This window comes from Myxine glutinosa, chromosome 14, assembly GCF_964187855.1.
Source record: "Myxine glutinosa chromosome 14, kmMyxGlut1.1, whole genome shotgun sequence".
NCBI lineage: Eukaryota > Metazoa > Chordata > Myxini > Myxiniformes > Myxinidae > Myxine > Myxine glutinosa.
This window is the reverse complement of record NC_136274.1, coordinates 9,155,253-9,176,004: the sequence shown is the minus strand read 5'-3', so window position 1 is coordinate 9,176,004 and position 20,752 is coordinate 9,155,253. Positions and strand designations below refer to the sequence as shown.

General features: G+C 44.8%; 1 pseudogene; it reads left to right on the top strand.

Moving 5' to 3' along the window:
- Positions 1–10,955: 10,955 nt before the first annotated feature.
- On the top strand, positions 10,956–20,095 carry LOC137439209 (zinc finger MYM-type protein 1-like; annotated as a pseudogene).
- The last annotated feature ends 657 nt before the right edge of the window (positions 20,096–20,752 follow it).

Below are 20,752 nucleotides of genomic sequence, written 5' to 3'. Positions count from 1 at the left end.
GAACTGTAGGGTGTTGAGTTTTTAAAAGCGGTTTAAAAAATTTCTCTTGTTTTCTTTCAAAGGCTTCTTCACCAGTTAGTTTCTGTCTCCGTTTCTTCTTTATCTCTTCCTGTTGCTTTACAACTTTTGAAACCAACTCTTGATGTTCTTTAAACTTTCTTACTCTTTCTTCGGTATTCATTTTCTGTATTTATTTATTGAAAAATATCATTTAATGAATTGTAAAGGTCAATGGAAAATTTTTCCTTTTCTTTGTCATTATAGTAAATGTGTTGAAATAAATCCTTTTCTTTAAATATTTCATCAAATTCTTTATTGGTATTAATACGAGTTGTTATTTCTTCTTCACTAATACTTGTATCTCTGCTTTTCATACGTTTGCGTTGAGTCTCCTCATCGATATCAAAACCGAATGATAAAATCTTAACTCCATCACCACACAATTGTTTAATAATTTGTCTCATTCCTTCAGGATTAGTTTCTAAAATCCCAAGACCATTAGATTTTACTTTATTTAACTCACTCTTACAATGTGAATATTTTGTAGAACCAAGAGAGACCTCCTCAAATATTTGACCTTCGTTCCTCAATCGCATATGTTCCTCCATTGAAATGTAGTAATAATCTTTCCCTTCTACTTCTCCTGGTTGCTTTGCTCTGGTTGTAGTACTCACAAAACGAATCATAGGGTGTTTTTTAAAAAAACTTACAATCTTTTCATTTTTACTATTCAAGAGTTTAGATTTATGAAAGTTCTTTCCTGAAGCAGATTTACCCACAAGATTAATAATAATAGTTATCATTTATATATGTAATTATGTTTAAAATAAAAATACATCCTTTAATATCTCATCTTGTTTCACAACAATATATTTATATTTTTCAATCGTGTGTTTCATATAATTTTCAAATTCTTTTTTACTACATAATGTAGAGCAATTATCTCTCCAAAAATTATTTACATCTATTGAATTTAACTTAAATAAAATAAAAGTATTGGCATTGTTTCTTATTGAGCGTCGAGGGAGTTGAAAATATGATTGACTAAGATATATACAATTACAAGAAGAATGTCTCCCTCTTGTATAGTAGCTATCCATTACTGTTTGGTTTCTCTCATTAACACAATCATCAAAGATGACGAGGTTCTTTTTTGATTTATCTAAATCTTGAGGTGAAGGTATATCATCCGTATTATCACTGAGAATACAAGTTATGGGTTTTGGTTTCGATTTTGATTTCTGTGTATCACAAAATAATTGTATTATATCTTCAATATTATAATCATTTAGTTTGTTTTGAAGTTTAAATAAACTGATAATGTCTTCCTTTTTAAGACCTGCATTAAAACCCTGTGAGAGTAGTTGATACTCGGGTTGAAAACTAGACTTTGTAAAAATTATTAAATTATCATAATCTAAAAAATTAGGACCAAGGAGCATCTTTAAAAGTAAACAGGTTTTTCCACATCCGCTTGAACCAACTATTAGACATCTCAATGAATTTGGAATGTTTTTATGGTTATTAAATTTTATCTTATTTTCCCAAACGGGTAAAAAATCATTCATTTATATATTTGGAAAACAAGTCATCTAACTTTTTTTGAGCTATTTTAGAAACTCTATATTTTATCCTGAGTTCGGGTTTAATTTCAAAATAATTCATTATTTTATTTATATAGTATCTTGTATTAACATTTCCATTAAAATTATTTTGAATAATAAATATCATTAAACCCTTATACATTTCCTCAATACAAATAGTCTCTTCCCTTGAAAGAAATGGTGTATTATCATCACAATAATTAACATTCATCTCTCTTATTAATCTTGTAAAGTAATTCATTTTTGGTTCTAATTTAAAAGAGTTATATATTTTTTTATATTTTTTATTATCATTAATTAAAATTAAATCACAGAAAATACATTGTTTATATGAACCCTCATTATTAAGCCCTATTCTATCACAAGCCGGACAATTCTCTAATTTATCATATGGAGAGTCTGGAAATTCTAAATATCCTTCAGAACTTATCATATTTATATGGTAAATTTTTACTTAAACTAAACGCAAGTTTATTCATTAATAAATACAATGTTTCAAAGCACAAAAGACAAATTTCAATCAATCTCTACTTCGGTGAAAGATATAGAAAAATATGTCAAAGATGTTAAATTGAACAAAGATAAATATGGAAATTTTTGGGTAAAACCAGTTATGGAAAATAACATGAGCCCCTCTATTTCATTTAAAGGAAGAGCTCTAACTATACCTGGAAAGACATCCATTAAAGTAAATCTAACAAAAGTTTCTCCTCTACTCCTGGCAATTTATTCAAAGCTTGAAAAAGTGATTGACCACGATACTTTGAAAAAGAATGATAAGACCATCAACAATACTCGTGGAGAAATTTGTATTTACTTTAATAATCCAAAGGGTGTAGATCTAAGTAAAATGAATGATGTTAATATTTCTGGTGAAATGTCATTTCGTTCTATGATAGTTAGAGATTATTTAAAGATAACTTTTGATATTAAAAATGTAGAGATTGAATCCGTTAATGAAAGAAAGTATATTGGTATAGATGGAAAGGTTTTTTCTGCTAATTAAATATGAGTCATTACAGCAGTGAAGATTTTACTATTTCATTGAACTCGGACGATAGTGATGATAGTATTTCATTGAACTCGGATGATGGTGATGATAGTATTTCATTGAACACAGATGATAGTTATGATACTAATAGTTTGTGCTCAAATGATAGTTATGAGAGTAGCTTTATTGATGACTCTGAGTATGATTCTGAGTATTCATGTGATAGTTATGACTTAGATGATTCTGAGTGAAAAAGTGTTTTAGTTTAAGCACAGCGATATATATAAAACGGAGCTGTAAAGCTCAAAAGTGTTTTATTTTAAGCACAGCGATATATATAAAACGGAGCTGTAAAGCTCAAAAGTGTTTTATTTTAAGCACAGTGATATATATAAAACACCACGTTTTCTCACGCTATAAATATGGTTTATTGTGATACTTGCGAGAAGGAAGTAAAATATTATAAACAACATATTCTCACCGCAAAACATACATACAACATTCTTAACAAACTTTCCCCTCTTCCACCTAAAACAAAACATTGTAAGGTCTGTAAAACAACCATCCTCAAGAAGGGGTTTAAAGCCCATCTTAAAACTAACAAACACTTGTCAAAATTGTTTACTATTAAAAATACTGATGGTGCTTTCAAAAGACATATCAGGATTCGAATCTTTAACTTCAAACCTCCCGAACCAAAGTCTATAGTTGATGCTGTAGAAATAGTCAAACCTGCTGTTCAAACATTGATTGAAAAAACACTAAAAGAAATGAAACCACTTAAATTTTATATGGGGGTAAAATTAGAAATGACAAAGGATAAAGGAGTTATAGATACACCATACATGAGAACTGAGCCACACTTTATATCTTCATATCAAGATTTTAAAACATCAGGAGTCTATGATGAACTTATTAAACAAGAGCAAGATGTGGATAATTCAATCGTAGGAAGTGGATTCAATATAGGAAATTTTTTTTACATAGACATTCATATTCTTAAATCAGATCCTCTAAAAGCTTCTTCTTACATTGATTTACCCAGTGTTATCAAAAATAGAAAAGCAGTTATCAATATCAAAAATAAAGACAATAAATGTTTTCTCTGGTCTATTTTAGCACACTTACATCCTCCACATTTTCATGATGAAAGAGTATCTCATTATAAAAAATATGAGAATACATTAAATACGAAAGATCTAAAGTTTCCGATGACTTTAAATGATATTCCTAAATTTGAAAAGATGAATAATTTATCAGTTAATGTTTATGGTCTAACAGAAACAAACAACATTCAGGTTTTAAAGCTTTCTGACAATTGTAAACAAACTCATATTAATCTTCTATATTTTAATTCAGAGGAAAATTCACATTATACATACATCAAAGATATTGCTAAATTAATAAAACCACAAGTATGTAAAAGAACAAATAAAATATATATTTGTATGCGTTGTCTTAACTTCTTCCATACACAAGAAAGATTAGATAAACATTCAAATTATTGTGGTGAACATAAATCAACGGTAATCAACATGCCTAAAAAAGACTCAAAGATCACATTCAAAGATGAAAAGAAAACAATAAGACATCCATTTGTTATATATGCTGATTTTGAAAGTATTTTAGAAAAAATTGATACTGCTTCTCCAGATCCAAAAGAATCATACACAAATAAATATCAAAAACATACTCCTTGTGGTTTTTGTTATTATATCAAATCATCCGTTGGTGATAAATATAACAAGTTAGAGATGTATAGAGGCTCAAATACCCCAGAGGAGTTTGTGAAACGACTAGAAAAAGACTGTGTTCGATTAACCAAGATAATGAGAGAAACCAATAAACCAATGTCCTTAACAAGTAAAGAAAAAAGGGAATTTATAAAAAACAATGTCTGTCATATTTGTGAGGAGAAAATTGGTAAAGGTCTAAAGGTTAGAGACCATTGTCATATCACTGGTAAATATAGAGGTCCGGCTCATCAAAGTTGTAATATTAATTATCAACTCCCCTCTTTCATTCCTGTCTTTCTTCATAACAACGCTCATTATGATACACATCTATTTATCAAGGAACTCTCAAAGACTTCTGGAAGTATCTCAGCAATTCCAAACACGGATCAGAAATACATTTCATTCACAAAAACAATTCACACATCTCCTATTACTCATATCAGATTTCTTGATACATTTAAATTCATGGCAAGTCCATTGGCTAACTTGGTTCAAAATCTAAAAGAGTTTCCATGTCTTTCAGAGTATTTTTTAGATAAAGATTTTCTAACACAAAAGGGAATTTACCCCTATGACTATATGGACTCATTTGAGAGATTCAATGAAACACAACTTCCTTCAAAAGAAAATTTCTATAACAAATTAAACAACAGTAATATATCTGATAAAGATTATGTACACGCACAAAATGTTTGGGAAAAATATAACATCAAGAATCTTGGCGAGTATCACGATTTGTATCTCAAAACTGATGTGCTTTTATTGGCCGATGTATTTGAAGCCTTTAGATCTGTTTGTCGCACTGGATATGGATTGGATCCTGCTCACTACTACACAGCACCTGGATTGGCCTGGAGTGCGATGTTGAAAATGACAAAACAAGTTTGGATTTGATAACCGATGTTGATATGCTTTTGATGATTGAAAAGGCAAAAAGAGGTGGAATTTCACAAGTCTGCTCGAGTAGATACGCAAAAGCAAATAACAAATATCTTCCAAATTATGATCCAACGAAAGAGAGTTCTTACTTGATGTACTATGACGCGAACAACCTGTATGGCTGGGCAATGTCTCAGGCTCTTCCTTATGGAAAACTTAGATGGGTAAAGGAAAAAGACTACAAAAACGTTTTACAAGATGTATGTATCTCTACACAAAAAGAATTGGATGAAGAAAAAGTTGGTTATTATTTTGAAATTGATTTAAAATATCCAGAGGAACTCCATAACCTACACAAAGATCTCCCATTTGCTTGTGAGAAAGAAAGTCCAAAGAAAGAATGGTTGAGTGATTATCAACGATCGTTTGATATAGGTGAATCAACAGAAAAATTACTTACTACATTATATAACAAGAAAAATTATGTTCTACACCAAAGAAATTTGCGACAATATTTATCAAAAGGTCTAAGAGTAGAGAAGATCCATAGGGTTCTAAAGTTCAATCAAAGTCATTGGTTAAAGGGGTACATTGATTTTAATACACAAAGAAGAACAGAGTCAAAAACAGATTTTGAGAAAGACTTTTATAAATTGATGAATAATGCGGTCTTTGGTAAGACTATGGAGAATGTGAGGAAAAGACAATATATCAGACTATCAACATCTTGGGAACAAGCATCAAAATTAATTAATAGACCGAGTTTTACTCGAGCTGAGGTCTTTACTGAGAACTTTTGTGCGATCCATTTGATTAAAGAGAGTATTGAAATGAACAAACCTAATTATATTGGAACAACAATTCTTGATTTATCAAAGTCATTAATGTATGATTACTTTTATAATAACTTGAGGAAGAAATATCAAAATGATGTTAATCTACTTTATATGGATACAGATAGTTTTATTTTGAAAATTAATACCAACGATGTTTATTCAGACATGAAAAGAGACATTAATATCTATGACACGAGTAATTACAGTCCAGAGAGTGAGTTGTTCTCTTCTAAAAATAAAAAGGTGATTGGAAAGTTCAAGGATGAATTAGGAGGAAATGTTATGAGTGAATTTGTGGGATTGAGGTCAAAGGCTTATGCTTATAAATACATTGTGAATAACGTTGAAAAGACTGATAAGAAGTTAAAAGGTGTAAAGAAAAATGTTATTAAAGAAATAATAAACTTTAAGGATTATTATAACTGTTTAACAACAAAGAAAGAAGAGTTTAGAAAGATTAATGGAATAAGAAGTTATAAACATCAATTATATTCAGAAGAGATAAATAAGAAAGCATTGGGGGCTTTTGATGATAAGAGGTTTATTTTAGAAAATGGAATTGATAGTCTCCCTTATGGTTATATAAGTATATAAGTGATAAGATATATATAAGTGATAAGATATATATAAGTGATAAGATATACATAAGTGATAAGATATATATAAGTGATAAGATATATATAAGTGATAAGTTAAAAAGGGGGGGTTGGGGATTTTAACGGGCTACCGCCGCCTTTTTTACTATTATATAAATGATAGAACCAAGTATCAACCAGACTAAAGAGTGGAGGTGCAATCAACCTTGGTATATAAATGGAAAACATAATGAATGTGAAAAATATCAAATAGGTATAATTGAAAAGGCAACTGGTAAAAAAGTTCACAAAACAAATAAGAGAATTAATTTAAATACCGGTGAGTTGGGTAAAAAAGATAAAAATATTTTTGAGTGGACGGAAAACTTTGATGGTTGTCAGGAAAATATATACTTTAATTTAAAAATGGTATGTGGGAGAGGAGGTGCTCAGACAAGAACATTGAGGGAGGTTTATCATTTTATTTTAGCTCAGTTAAAATATCTTAATAAAGAACCAAACTCAAACATCTTTTTTGTTAATATATTAGATGGTGAAGAGAGTGGCAAGAGAATTAAATTATTTCCCACGCATAAACAAATATTTGTAGGGTCGTTGTTTGAGTGGGCCAAAGATTATTCACCAGATGATATTAAGAGTAAAAGGTTAAAAGGTCCATAAGGTCAGAAGGATCACAGGTTCACACAGAAGGACCATTGTTTAAGTGGTCTAATGAATAAGGATAACATGTCAAAAGGTTAGAAGGTTCGTAAAGAACAGGGTGAGAGAAATAGAGGTGTTTAGGGGCAATGAGGGAGGGGAAAAATTAACATGTAAGTCAATGGGAAAATGAGAGTGTCCCAGAAGCAACATATATACACTACTAATAACAAAACAAAACTAAAGTCATGTTTTTTTATGTTATTTAAAATATGTTTTGTTATTTTAGGCAATTTTATGTTATTCTACGTTTCTTAATGTTTTTAAGGATTTTTAACTTTCGTTAAAATCTTTAACTTTCATTTTTTGCTTCCTCCAGTCCATATGTGCATTCTTCAATTTATTTCCTCACCTCAAACCTTCTCTGTCTTGTAGCTTATTCAACTCCTCTATATACTGCCATTTGATGGTCTGGCTATCAGGGGTTTTGAAGATCCCACCATCTGCAAATGAGTTACGCAGTAATTTGAGCATGTGGCACACGTCTAGTAGAACATGAACTCGAATAGATGGGTCAGAAGGATGAGGAAAAGATGGATCCATACCAATCACATTCATGTTTGCTCCAAGAGCTCTCATCATTGCAAAATGGCACGACGGTCCATCACAGGTGAGGGAAACGCCTCGGACACCGGTTTCATGGAGTCTGCGAAAGCACTCGTTTACTAGATTTGCCCGTTCTACTCCATTCATGCCATCTATCAGAAAATATCCTAAAGGGATCTTCCAACCATCATTCACAGACACAGCCATAAAGACGAGCGCATCCTTAGCAACTGGTGTGGAATCATCAAACCTTCCAGTGCCAATATCTACATAACCTTTGAACTTTCCATTTGAATATTCAATGTGCTTCCGTATAGCCATTTCATCAAACATAACTGTGCATATTGTCTCCTTTCCCTTGGCTTGATTGTCCATTGCTTTTGCCTGAAGTGCAGTAAATGATTGTGCAGTAAGTGCAGTAAATGTGCAGTTTTAGGAGTCGTGGACGGCGAGAGAACGAGGCCATTTGGTTGAGTTCAAAGCATGTTTATTCATACAGAACCCGGCACACTCTGTAAAGCCCGTTTATCGGGCAGCAATATATATACACATCATGCCAGAGCGTTTGCCCGGGAAAGGCGAGAGCGGGCGTGCCTGGGCGTCCTGGGCGAGCCCTGGAAAGGCGAGTCTGGACATGCCTGGGCGTCCTGGGCGAGCCCTGGAAAGGCGAGGCTGGGCGTGCCCGGGCGTCCTGGGCGAGTCCTGGAAAGGCGAGTCTGGACATGCCCGGGCATCCTGGGCGAGCCCTGGAACGGCAAGTCTGGACATGCCCGGGTGTCCTAGGCGAGCCCTGGAAAGGCGAGAGCGGGCATGCCCGGGCGTCCTAGGCGAGCCCTGGAAAGGCGAGGCTGGGCGTGCCCGGGCGTCCTGGGCGAGCCCTGGAACGGCGAGTCTGGACATGCCCGGGAAAGGCGAGGCTGGGCGTGCCCGGGCGTCCTGGGCGAGCCCTGGAAAGGCGAGTCTGGACATGCCCGGGCGTCCTAGGCGAGCCCTGGAACGGTGAGTCTGGACATGCCCGGGCGTCCTAGGCGAGCCCTGGAAAGGCGAGAGCGGGCATGCCCGGGCGTCCTAGGCGAGCCCTGGAAAGGCGAGTCTGAACATGCCCGGGCGTCCTGGGCGAGCCCTGGAACGGCGAGTCTGGACATGCCCGGGAAAGGCGAGGCTGGGCGTGCCCGGGCGTCCTGGGCGAGCCCTGGAAAGGCGAGTCTGGACATGCCCGGGCGTCCTAGGCGAGCCCTGGAACGGCGAGTCTGGACATGCCCGGGCGTCCTAGGCGAGCCCTGGAAAGGCGAGAGCGGGCATGCCCGGGCGTCCTAGGCGAGCCCTGGAAAGGCGAGGCTGGGCGTGCCCGGGCGTCCTGGGTGAGTCCTGGAAAGGCGAGAGCGGGCATGCCCGGGTGTCCTGGGCGAGCCCTGGAACGGCGAGTCTGGGCATGCCCGGGAAAGACGAGACCGGGCGTGCCCGGGCAGCTCGGGCGAGCCTGGGAACGGCGAGTCCGGGCGTGCCCAGGAGAGGCGCGTCTGGGCCTGTCCGGGCGGCCTGGACGAGCCCGGCATGGTGATCGCTCCCTGGCCGCGTCCTCGGTAGGTGCAAGGCGATTGTGTATACCCAGCGGTAACCGCTACACAGTAAATGTTCTTGCAGAGTGCCCTCGTAAACGTAGATCATATAACTTTTTTTTACCCTGTAATGAAAAAGAGATTGTTTTTGCCCGAAAAGATCAATTACTTTTCAATAATTTCGGCATGCAGGAATAGCATGACAATGATTGAACAAGTTACTATCATATAGTTCATGACTTGAGTTAGTAAGCTTACCGGTGCGGTCTGTAAATCTGTAATCCCTGTCAGCGCACAGACGTAAAAGGTGATTAAACCACGCAAAGTGACATTCTCTCACGGTCACAGGAGGTCTGTGATTGCCACAAGTTCATTACACCAACTAATAAATCTTTGCATGAGTTACATGCAAAGTTTATTGCTTGCATTTGGAGATTTCTTACTGCCAATCTGCTGTTTTCGTACTTCGCTGCAGTGATGTTTTGGGGGAGACAAGATGGCGGAAAGTGAACTTCCGGTGACTTCACTCCTCGGTATACAATCGCTGTGGACGCGACCAATCCAGGTGTAGAGATCAGTGGCCGGAGATCATCGTGCTGAGAGTGAACACTGAAGTCTTCCGAGAGATTAGTTAAGGATCCAAAGTTGGTATGTAATCAGTAATCTCATTCGTTTCCTTGATACATAAAACGTTTATCACATTGGATTGGTCGTTTATAGGACATTTGTTTCTTTAGCTGGAAGAATTCGATTTGATGCGTAATCATTGTTAACGGTCCGTATTCGCCATTGCTGTTTTCTCGTACAGAACGACAATAAGTGTAATTGTTTGTAGAAGCCGAAATTGTGAATTGCAATTTTTGTAGCTCGTCATGAGATCTGTCGGTAATGTCATGCTCGTTTCTCATGTTGTAGTTTCACGAAGCCAACGAATAAACGGTTTCTGTACGAGACCCAAGGTTTCCTGAGATCTCATTTGCGCAGTGCTCCTCTATTACATAACCTGAACCTTAACGGTTACAATTACATTTAAGCAATTTACAACTATATTTATCTGTCTGTGTGTGACTGTCTGTCTGTGTGTGGCTGTATGTCTGTGTGTGGCTGTATGTCTGTGTGTGGCTGTCTGTCTGTGTGTGGCTGTCTGTCTGTGTGTGGCTGTATGTCTGTGTGTGGCTGTATGTCTGTGTGTGGCTGTATGTCTGTGTGTGGCTGTATGTCTGTGTGTGACTGTCTGTCTGTGTGTGGCTGTATGTCTGTGTGTGACTGTCTGTCTGTGTGTGGCTGTCTGTCTGTGTGTGACTGTCTGTCTGTGTGTGGCTGTATGTCTGTGTGTGGCTGTATGTCTGTGTGTGGCTGTCTGTCTGTGTGTGGCTGTCTGTCTGTGTGTGGCTGTCTGTCTGTGTGTGGCTGCTTCAATATGTCAAAAGACCAGATGATGGCCAGGGTTCATCAAAAGACACTGCTCGTCAGTCTCCAATTGATAAAGCTGATTCTTCTGATGCTAGCATGCATTCTGCAGAAGAGCAAGGAGTAGAAATGGCAGAATTTGAAGCAGAAGAGAGTGCTGAAAGTGACTCTAGCCATGCTACTGTAAATGAGATGAGTGACGTTAAGGAGAAAGATTTTTTTTTTTTTTTTTTTGTATACTGAATCGAGGCTCGTGAAAGAGCTAACATTTACTTCACAAACAAATCAACCAGACAAACAAAATATATAAAAAGAGGGAGCGGAAAACAAGATGGGGAGAGAAGGGGAAGCACACAAACACAACATTTGAGAGCAGGGAGATGTGTGGAAGGGAGAGCGCTTGGGGGGAGGAGGCGTGGGAAGGGGGAGGGGGGAGGGTATAAAACACAAGGACACCAAGGACTTCCAGGACAGAAGTTGGTATTTCAAAAAAGTGGAATTGGGGTGAAATTAGCGGGGATAGAAAAGATCAAGGTTTTGGATGGGGGAAGATAAGAGATGGTGGTGAACAGCTGTTTTAAAGACCTGGAGGGTGGAGTGGGATTGAAGAGAGTGAGGGAGTTTGTTCCAGAGGCGGGAGAAAAGAGGAATGAAGGAGTGAAGGTGAGCAGAGAGTCTTGATTTTGCCAGTTTGACCATAAGAGGGTTGCAGGCAGATCTTGTGTGACCTGTAGGAATATTTGCGGGACAGAGCCCAGAGAGAGCTGGGGGGGGGGCAAGGCCAGAGAGGAGTCGGTAGAAGACGGAAAGACCACCAACCTGCCTGCGGTGAGTGAGTGAGAGGCCCTTGGAGTTAGCTTCATCGTGGGAGATTCCAATAATTCTGAATTTGCAACTTTTATGTGATGTTTCTTTCTGGGAGATGCCAGTTCCAGATCATTTTCGGGTTGAAATCATCAAAAGGGGAAGTGCTTCTTTCCAGAACACAGATGGGCCTTTCAGTGTTGCGGCAAGGCAAGATGCAAAAGCAAAGGGAGATGTCCGCCAGCTTTCAAAAGAGTGATTTTACAAGGTGATGCCAAATGGTGAGAAAATTCTGCGGTCATGGATGGTTTACTGTTACTCACTCGTCAGCGAGAATTTATCCTGTTTTTGCTGCCGACTGTTTGCCGTTAGTGCTACAGATACGACATCCAAATTTGTAACTGGGTTTCAGAAGTGGTGGAAACTGAGCCCGAAAGTACATAACCATGAGCCATCCGAAGAGCACCGACGTTGCCTTGAAAAGCGGAAAACATTGGCAGCAGGACTGAGGCTGCACAAAACCATTGACCCTGAAACTATTGCTTTGATGGAAATGGAGAAGAAAAAGTGGAGGGACATCTTGCACAGATTGCTTGATATCACATTGTTTCTTGCCAAGCAGAATCTGGCGTTCCGTGGCCACAAGGAAGATGAATTTTCATTGAATAAAGGGAACTTTCTTGAGATGGTTGAGATGCTTTCAAAATATGATCCAGTGCTGAAAGAGCACCTAATGAGATTAAAGCGCAGCACATGTAAACTTGAAGTATCGGCCTCTTATCTTTTACCAAAAACTCAGAATGGGTTTATAAGTGCCCTGGCAAATCATGTGAAGGAGAAGCTTGTCATGGACATAAAGTCTGCGAAGTACTTTGGGATTGAAGGAGCTGGGGCTCCCACGTCGATCGGAAGAATGGACGCGACAAAAAGCTGGAATTCATCCGAGTTGCTTTAATCAAACCAAACACTCAGGCACTCTGAAAAGCCCGTTTATCGGGCAGCAATATATATACATATTATCCCGGAGCGCTTGCCCAGGAAAGGCGAGAGGGGGCGTCGCCCAGCGTCCTGGCTGCGGCCTGGCAAGTTGAGGGCGAGCCTGCCCGGGCGTCCTGGACGAGCCCGGCATGGTGATCGCTCCGCGTCCTTGATAGGTGCAAGGCGATTGTGAAAACCCAGCGGTAGCCACTACACACGTCCCCCCAGAATCGACTTGCACCGGCAGGGTCAATTTGAGGGGGGTCCTGATGACCCGGCCGAAGCGACCCCTGGCGGGTCGTGGGAGGGGGTCCGGTGTGGTGGTGGGCGGTCGAGTGGGGGGCACCGTGGACGGGGGGCGGCCTCGCCGCGGCGGAAGGGCCACCCGTGGTGGGTGGTCGACGTCCACGTGCGCCGGCTTGAGGCGGTCCACCGCAATCCGGTCCGACCTGCCGCCGATGTCGATGACGAACGACTTGTCGTCCCGTCGCAGCACCCGGAAGGGCCCGTCGTACGGCTGCCGGAGTGGCCCCCGATGTGCGTCGTGACGCACAAAAACATACTCCGCTGTGCGAAGTGCTGGGGGGACGTAGGACTGAGGGTCACCGTGGTGGGATGTTGGCACGGGGGCAAACCGTCAGGCGGCCTCCTGGAGGTCCGAGCGCTGGTGAGCTGCGGACCAGGGACTGGTAGCGTCGGGCACGAATTCGCCCGGGACGCGTAGCGCCTGGCCATAGACAAGCTCGGCGGTGGATGCCTGGAGGTCCTCCTTGGGGGCCGTGCGGAGGCCCAAAAGGACCCACGGCAGCCGGTCGGCCCAACCGCCGTCTTGAAGGCCGGCCATGAGCGCGGCCTTCATGGAGCGGTGGAATCGCTCGCACAACCCGTTTGCTTGGGGGTGGCAGGCCGTAGTACGGTGGAGTTTGACCCCCAGGTTGCGGGCGACCGCGCCCCACAGCTCGGAGGTGAACTGTGGTCCGCGGTCTGACGAGATGTCCGCCGGTGCGCCGAAGCGGGTGACCCAGGTGACGATGAAAGCCTGCGCCACGTCGGCGGTGGTGGTGGAGACGAGGGGAACGACCTCTGGCCACCTGGTGGTCCTGTCCACCATGGTGAGCAGGTGTGTGAACCCCCGTGACGGGGGGAGGGGGCCCACCAGATCCACGTTGACGTGGTAGAAACGTCGTTCGGGCACGGTGAAAGGTGCCAGCGGGGCCTGGGTGTGTCGGTGGACCTTGGCCCGTTGGCAGGCCGTGCAGGTGCTGGTCCAATCGCGGACGTCCCGACGAAGGCCGTGCCAGACGAATCACGCCGACACCAGCTTCTGGGAAGCTTTCCGGCCCGGGTGGGAAAGGCCGTGGAGGGAGGCGAAGATGCGGCGTTGCCAGGTGACGGGCACGATGGGGCGAGGCTGGCCTTGGGAGACGTCGCAGAGCAGGACAGTGTCCGCGAAGGGGATGTCGGCCAGGCGGAGGCCCGTGTCCGCCGCCCGGAGGGCTTGCACCGTGGTGTCGGTGGTTTGGTCCGCCGCCATAAGCGCAAAGTCCACGCCCAGGTGGACCACGTTCGCGCTGGCCCGGGAAAGACAGTCGGCCACGGCGTTGTTTTTGCCGGCGACGTGCCAGATGTCCGTGGTAAACTCCGACACGGCGGAGAGGTGGCGCTGTTGGCGGGCCGACCACGGCTCCGTGACCTTGGCCATGGCGTAAACCAACGGCTTGTGGTCGACGAACGCCGTGAAAGGTCGGCCCTCCAGGAGGTGGCGGAAATGGCGGACGGCCAGGTGTAGACCAAGGAGCTCCCGGTCAAACGTGCTGTATTTGAGCTCGTTCGGCCGGAGCTGCCGGCTGAAAAAAGCGAGTGGCTGCCAAACCCCGTTCACCCATTGCTCATGTACGGCGCCCACCGCGTAGTCGGAGGCATCCGTGGTGAGGGCGATGGGAGCGTTGAGCACCGGGTGAGCGAGCAGTGTTGCGTCGGCGAGGGCCCGCTTTGAGCTTTGGAAGGCCGCATCCATTGCTGCGGACCAGGCGATGTCGTGCTTGGCCGACTTGCCCCGGAGGGCTTCGTAGAGGGGCCGCATGAGTTGAGCAGCGCGGGGCACGAAGCGGTGATAAAAATTCACCATTCCCAGGAATTCCTGCAGGGCCTTTATGGTGCGGGGACGCGGGAACGTGGTGATGGCCTCGACCTTGGTTGGCAGCGGCACGGCCCCGTTCTTGGTGATGTGGTGGCCCAAAAAATCAACGGCCGTCGTGCCGAAGTGGCATTTGGCCGGGTTGACGATGAGGCCGTGCTCGCTGAGGCGCCCGAACAGTGTTCGGAGGTGGAGGAGGTGCTCGGCCCGGGACGTGCTGGCGACGAGGATGTCGTCCAGGTAAACGAAAAGGAACGGCAGGTCACGCAGCACGCCGTCCATCAAGCGCTGGAACGCCTGAGCCGCGTTCTTGAGACCAAACGGCATCCGCAAGAATTCGAATAAGCCGAACGGCGTGATGACTGCCGTTTTAGGGACGTCGGCCGCCCTGACAGGTACCTGGTGATATCCCCGTATGAGATCAATTTTCGAAAAAATGACCCGTCCCGCCAGACGGGCGGAGAAGTCTTGGATATGTGGGATCGGGTACCTGTCGGGGGTGGTAGCGTCATTGAGACAGCGGTAGTCGCCACACGGGCGCCATCCACCCCCCGGCTTTGGCACGATGTGCAGTGGCGAGGCCCACGCGCTATCGGAGCGCCGCACGATGCCGAGGTGCTCCAACGCGTCGAATTCGGCCTTCGCCACGGCGAGCTTGGCTGGGTCGAGGCGGCGGGCCCTGGCGTAGACCGGCGGGCCCGTGGTTGGTATGTGGTGCTCGATCCCATGCCGTACTGCGACGGCCGAAAACGTCAGCTGCGTGAGGGCCGGGAACTCCGTGAGCAGGCGAGCAAACTCGTTCGCCGCCGGGACGGCGCATGCCAGCTCGGTCGGCGCGGAGCTGCTCAATGTGCATACCAGGGAGCTGAAGGTTTCGGCGTTGATTAAACGACACCGTTGGACGTCCACCAGCAGTCCGTGTGCGCAGAGGAAGTCGGCGCCTAGCAGAGCCATGGGCACGTTTGCGGTTACAAACGTCCAAGCAAAGCGTTGGCCGCCGAAGCAGAGGGTGACGTTGCGCGGGCCGAAGGTGCGGATGGTCGATCCGTTGGCCGCAACCAAGGAGGGGCCGCAAACCGAGGATTGCCTGTCCTGGTCAGAGGCGGGTATGACGCTCAGTTGGGCGCCGGTGTCGCACAGGAAGCGCCGTCCGGACGCTTTATCCGTGATGAATAGTAAGTTGCCCGTGTGGCCGGCGCTCATGGCTGGTAATGAATGCCGGCCCCGGCCGTTTCCCGGCCTGCTGAAGGTGCACGGGGGTCGGCATGTCCGGGCCTTCTGTCCGAACCTGGCATGATAGTAACACCACGCTTGGTCAGGTGGAGGCCCCGATCGTTGTGCTGGAGGTGGTCGGCTCGGTGTAGCGGCCGCCAATTGCGTCGGCAGTTCGGTCGTCGACCGTGCCGGGTGCTCGGGCGCCATGGGTGTTGCGTCGGACGGCGGTGGGTCCCATGTCGCCGCTGCGATGCGCTGTCCTGCGGCGGAGATCTTGTCGGCTTCTCTGGCAAGGGCCCGGGGATCTGTGATCGTCGTGCTTGCCAGGGCGAGGCGTACCGGGTTAAGCAGCTGACGGAGGAACAGCTCCCGGAACAGGAATGCCGGAGAGTGCTCGCCGAGCAGTGAAAGCATGTAGTCCATTCGCTCGGAAGGGCGCGTGTCGCCGAGCTCGGGCAGGTCGAGCAGGCGCCGTGCTCGTTCCGCCGATGGGAGGGCGAAAGCGTCGAGGAGAAGCTTCTTAATCGCGCCGTATTTGTCCGCGGCTGGCGGGCTCTCGAGGAGGCTCAGGGCGCGGGCCGCGGTGGCCGAACCGAGCGCTGCTACCACATGGTGGAAGCGGGTGTCGTCGGCCGTGATGCCTCGCAGGGCGAACAGGGAATCCGCCTGTGCGAACCAAACCGCCGCGTGAGCCTCCCAGAAGGTAGGCAGTTTAAGGGCGACTGCCGTGTCCATGTCGGTAGGTCACCAATGAAGGAGCTGGGGCTCCCACGTCGATCGGAAGAATGGACGCGACAAAAAGCTGGAATTCATCCGAGTTGCTTTAATCAAACCAAACACTCAGGCACTCTGAAAAGCCCGTTTATCGGGCAGCAATATATATACATATTATCCCAGAGCGTTTGCCCAGGAAAGGCGAGAGGGGGCGTGGCCCAGCGTCCTGGCTGCGGCCTGGCAAGTTGAGGGCGAGCCTGCCCGGGCGTCCTGGACGAGCCCGGCATGGTGATCACTCCGCGTCCTTGATAGGTGCAAGGCGATTGTGAAAACCCAGCGGTAGCCGCTACAGGATCATGTTCGACAGCACACCTGACATATCACATACTGACCAGATGTCCGAAGTGATCAGATATGTAAAAATCAACAATAGACCGATCCGATAAGGACGATGGGGCCCTCTCGCCGATAGGCGGCGCTCTTGCGTCCGCCATTACTGGGGGGGGGGGGGGGTGTCCCGATCCAAACTTAACTCCAGTCTCCAGCTGTCTGCGCCAGCACAACTATCATCGCGATCGTACATGAAAAGTGTCCGTGATAATCGTTCTCAAGTGTTTCTCTATACGTGTGGAGCGGTCGTGGACACCTGGCACCTGAAGGCACACGATACAAACCCCGTTTTTGGCGATATCGCCGGGCGCCGAAGTCGCACGGTCATGCCGCCCTGAAGGCACCTGGCACCTGTGGGTACACGGTTTCCACTTTCACCTGCACCAAGCCTATTTTGTTAGCAACCGCGTACCCGATGCTATGCCATGCCGAGCCCCCTTCGGAGCCCCCTTCCAAAAATTAGCAGAAGAACATATGATCATGAAGGAGAAACTTGACATGTACTCAAAGCATGATCAGGATATTGAGGCATGGCTCTTTAAAGCAGCTTTACATTTGCGGAATGAAATAAAGGAAGCCAAAAATGAACAGCCTTGGCCACCTTGCCCAAATGAACTAGATGACAAATATGTGGACATCCCATCATCACTCAAAGCGTTTCTAACAACATTGTTAACTGGTGAAACAAAGAGCTCAAGTAGCACAACTCGTGTTCAGAGATTGGTGTGGTCATTCGCTCAAGGTCTCATATATGGAACAACTTCAGGCAAAGTAAAGACATCTGTCTGTCTAATATTATTGCCTTGGACAGTAAAATCACTGACTGGTAATGTCGAGATCATAAAGATTCTGAACCGTCTCGGTCATGGGATATCATATTGTACATTGTTGGAAACAGACACAGCTTTGTGTCTGCAGAAATTGCAAACACAACCAGAAAATGATATTGTGCTGCCATCAAATATCTATCCTGGGGTTCCCACTGTGTTAGCATACGACAACATCGACAGGCAGGAGGAAACCCTCAGTGGAGGAAGGACATCACATCGAGTTAATGGGATTGTTGTACAACCACAAGTAGTAACAGCCCAGCTCCCCACAAACAGAGAAGGAATGCAGACGGACAGAAGACGTTCTATTCCTCCTAAACCCTTTGTGTCACCGAATTACAACTGTGGCGACAGAAGAAGTCCTCCAGCAATCACACCACTTCAGCCTGACGAGGCACAAATGGCAGAAGTCAAAACTGCTAAGCATAAAAACATCGCTATAAAAACATTTTTTAAAAACACCACCCTGTGAAGACTGCCTTCACCAACATGCCTTGAGAGCCAACTGTCAAAGTGCCATATGGCAACGTAGCCTGGTAGGAGATCCAGATGTACCAGATCCCCAGGACAACCATGGATGGACTGCAAGAGAGGATGGCACACTCTATGTTCTGTGGATGACTGGCTCTCCTGCACCTCAGGTCATTATGGAATTCATATCCTGTACATGCCGGCGTGTTTGTCAGCTCCCAAACTGCCAGTGTCTGTCTATAGACTAAAGTGCACAATTGAGTGCAAACTTCAAGACTGTACCAACATGATGGATGCTGATGACGATGATTCAGACCAGAATACCAGTGATGCTGAAGATCTTGATGATGATGAGGATGTTGACTAAACATCAAACCTACACACTGTACAAGTATATTTGAATGCCTTATGAACATACATTGACATGTCTAACTTGGCCACTCAAACAATTAAGATTTTTAATGTAGATGATCATGTACATGTACAGGTACGATGTTTACAAGTCAGCTTTCTGTTTGACATGTGAAACTGTGGGTTTTCTTGTTTACAAGGATTTATGATGCTTAATTGTGTAATAAATACGTGAATTTGTGACTTGTAAAGTTATGTTTTGTGTCCTATTTGAGATATTGGAGTGTGTTATCAAGCGCACATCTCCAAGCCGTTGCTTTCAAATCTTGATTGACAGTATTGTGGCGAACACAAAAGCCCACTGGCGTGGTGACATCATTCCACGCACCAAGTGGGCGGTGGCCACGCCCGAGGGGTAGGCGTGGCCTCATGATATACACCGGGCGACCAGCCCGGAGCAGTTCAGTGTTACAGTGTAGTCTTACAATAAAGACGTTTATATGTTACCGCTTGTCCGCTTCCTCCTTGCTCACATGCAGCGCGCGTAACGCCGGGCTTTAATACGTCTGTTTGAAAGCAATTTGCCTAAAAAAGCTACAAGCCATAGCGGTCCAGCAAAGTCACTTGAAAAGGACAGATAATAAGATTTAATAAAAGTATATTTTTATCTGGTACCTCTGGTTGGTACCGATTGGCTATAATCTGAGGTCCAGCCCATGGACTACAAGCCGAATGAAGCGGACGCCCCCCAGCTATGGCGGCGTCTGTAGAGGGCGCCCGTCCATTGAACCCTCCGTCGGATCGGTCTATAGGAAAGTTGAAGTGAAAAGTATTTCTAGGATTTTTTCCCTTAAAGGGGAAAAAAAGCTGCTGACCTCAGTTCTGACATTCTTAAAAAACTGAAAAGTGATGGACTGGACATAATGATGTGCCGCGCTCAAGGTTACGATAATGCTGCCACTATGGCTGGAATCCATGGAGGTGGACAAGCCCTTCTCAAGGGAAAGAACAAGAAAGCTATTTTTAATGGATGTGTGGACCATTCGCTTAATTTGTGCGGTCAGCACTCTTTTGCTGAAAATGCATCAGGTGTGACATTTTTTGGAACTCTTGAGACAATGTTTTCTTTCTTTGCTGCTTCCACCAATCGATGGGACGTGTTAATTGACCATACTGGAGTGTCATTGAAAAGGCTATCAACAACTCGCTGGAGTGCTCATCATGATGCAGTGAAGCCAGTTAAAGAAAAGTTTGATAAGTTTGTCGCTGCGATTGAAGCTCTTTGTGATCCACATGAAAATTTGGACACAAGAGGAGCAGCACAAAGGTCTTTTGCCTGCTGTCTGTGATTTCACTTTTCTGTGCTGCCTGTACTTCTGGTGTGATGTACTTCAGGAAGTTAATCTTACACAGCGGTACCTGCAGACTAAGGGCTCAACTCTCGACAAGGTCGTGACAAAGCTAGAGAGGCGAAGACTTTTTCTGCACGAAGAGGATGGCAGGGGAGCAGGCAAGCGATGCTGGACGCACTCTGAAAGAAGAAAATAAGAGGGCGATGCTTGAATGCATTGATCGCTTTCATTCTGAACTCCAGATCAGATCAAGAGCCATCAAAGAAGTAGCAGCCACCAGCCATGTTTGAGGCTGTTCAAGTGAAGAGTCTCATATCTGCCACTCAAGAACAGTTGAAGGTGTCCATTCCAAAATTGACCACTTTCTACGATGAGGTATCCGAGAGTGAGCTTTTCATAGAAATACCAAGGCTGAGAAGGCACCTGAAAGCAGCAGAGATTGATCTGGAAGAAGCCAAAGATTGGGCAACATTAGACGTTTTGACATTCATAGCTGAATGGGACTTCGTAGAATCTCTCCCAACCCTTTCACTAAGCCTAAAATTATTTCTGACGATCTGTGGGTCTGTGGCTTCATGTGAGAGGAGCTTTTCAAAGCTGAAACTTATAAATAACTATTTGCCATCTACCATGGGACAGTCAAGGCTTTCCGAT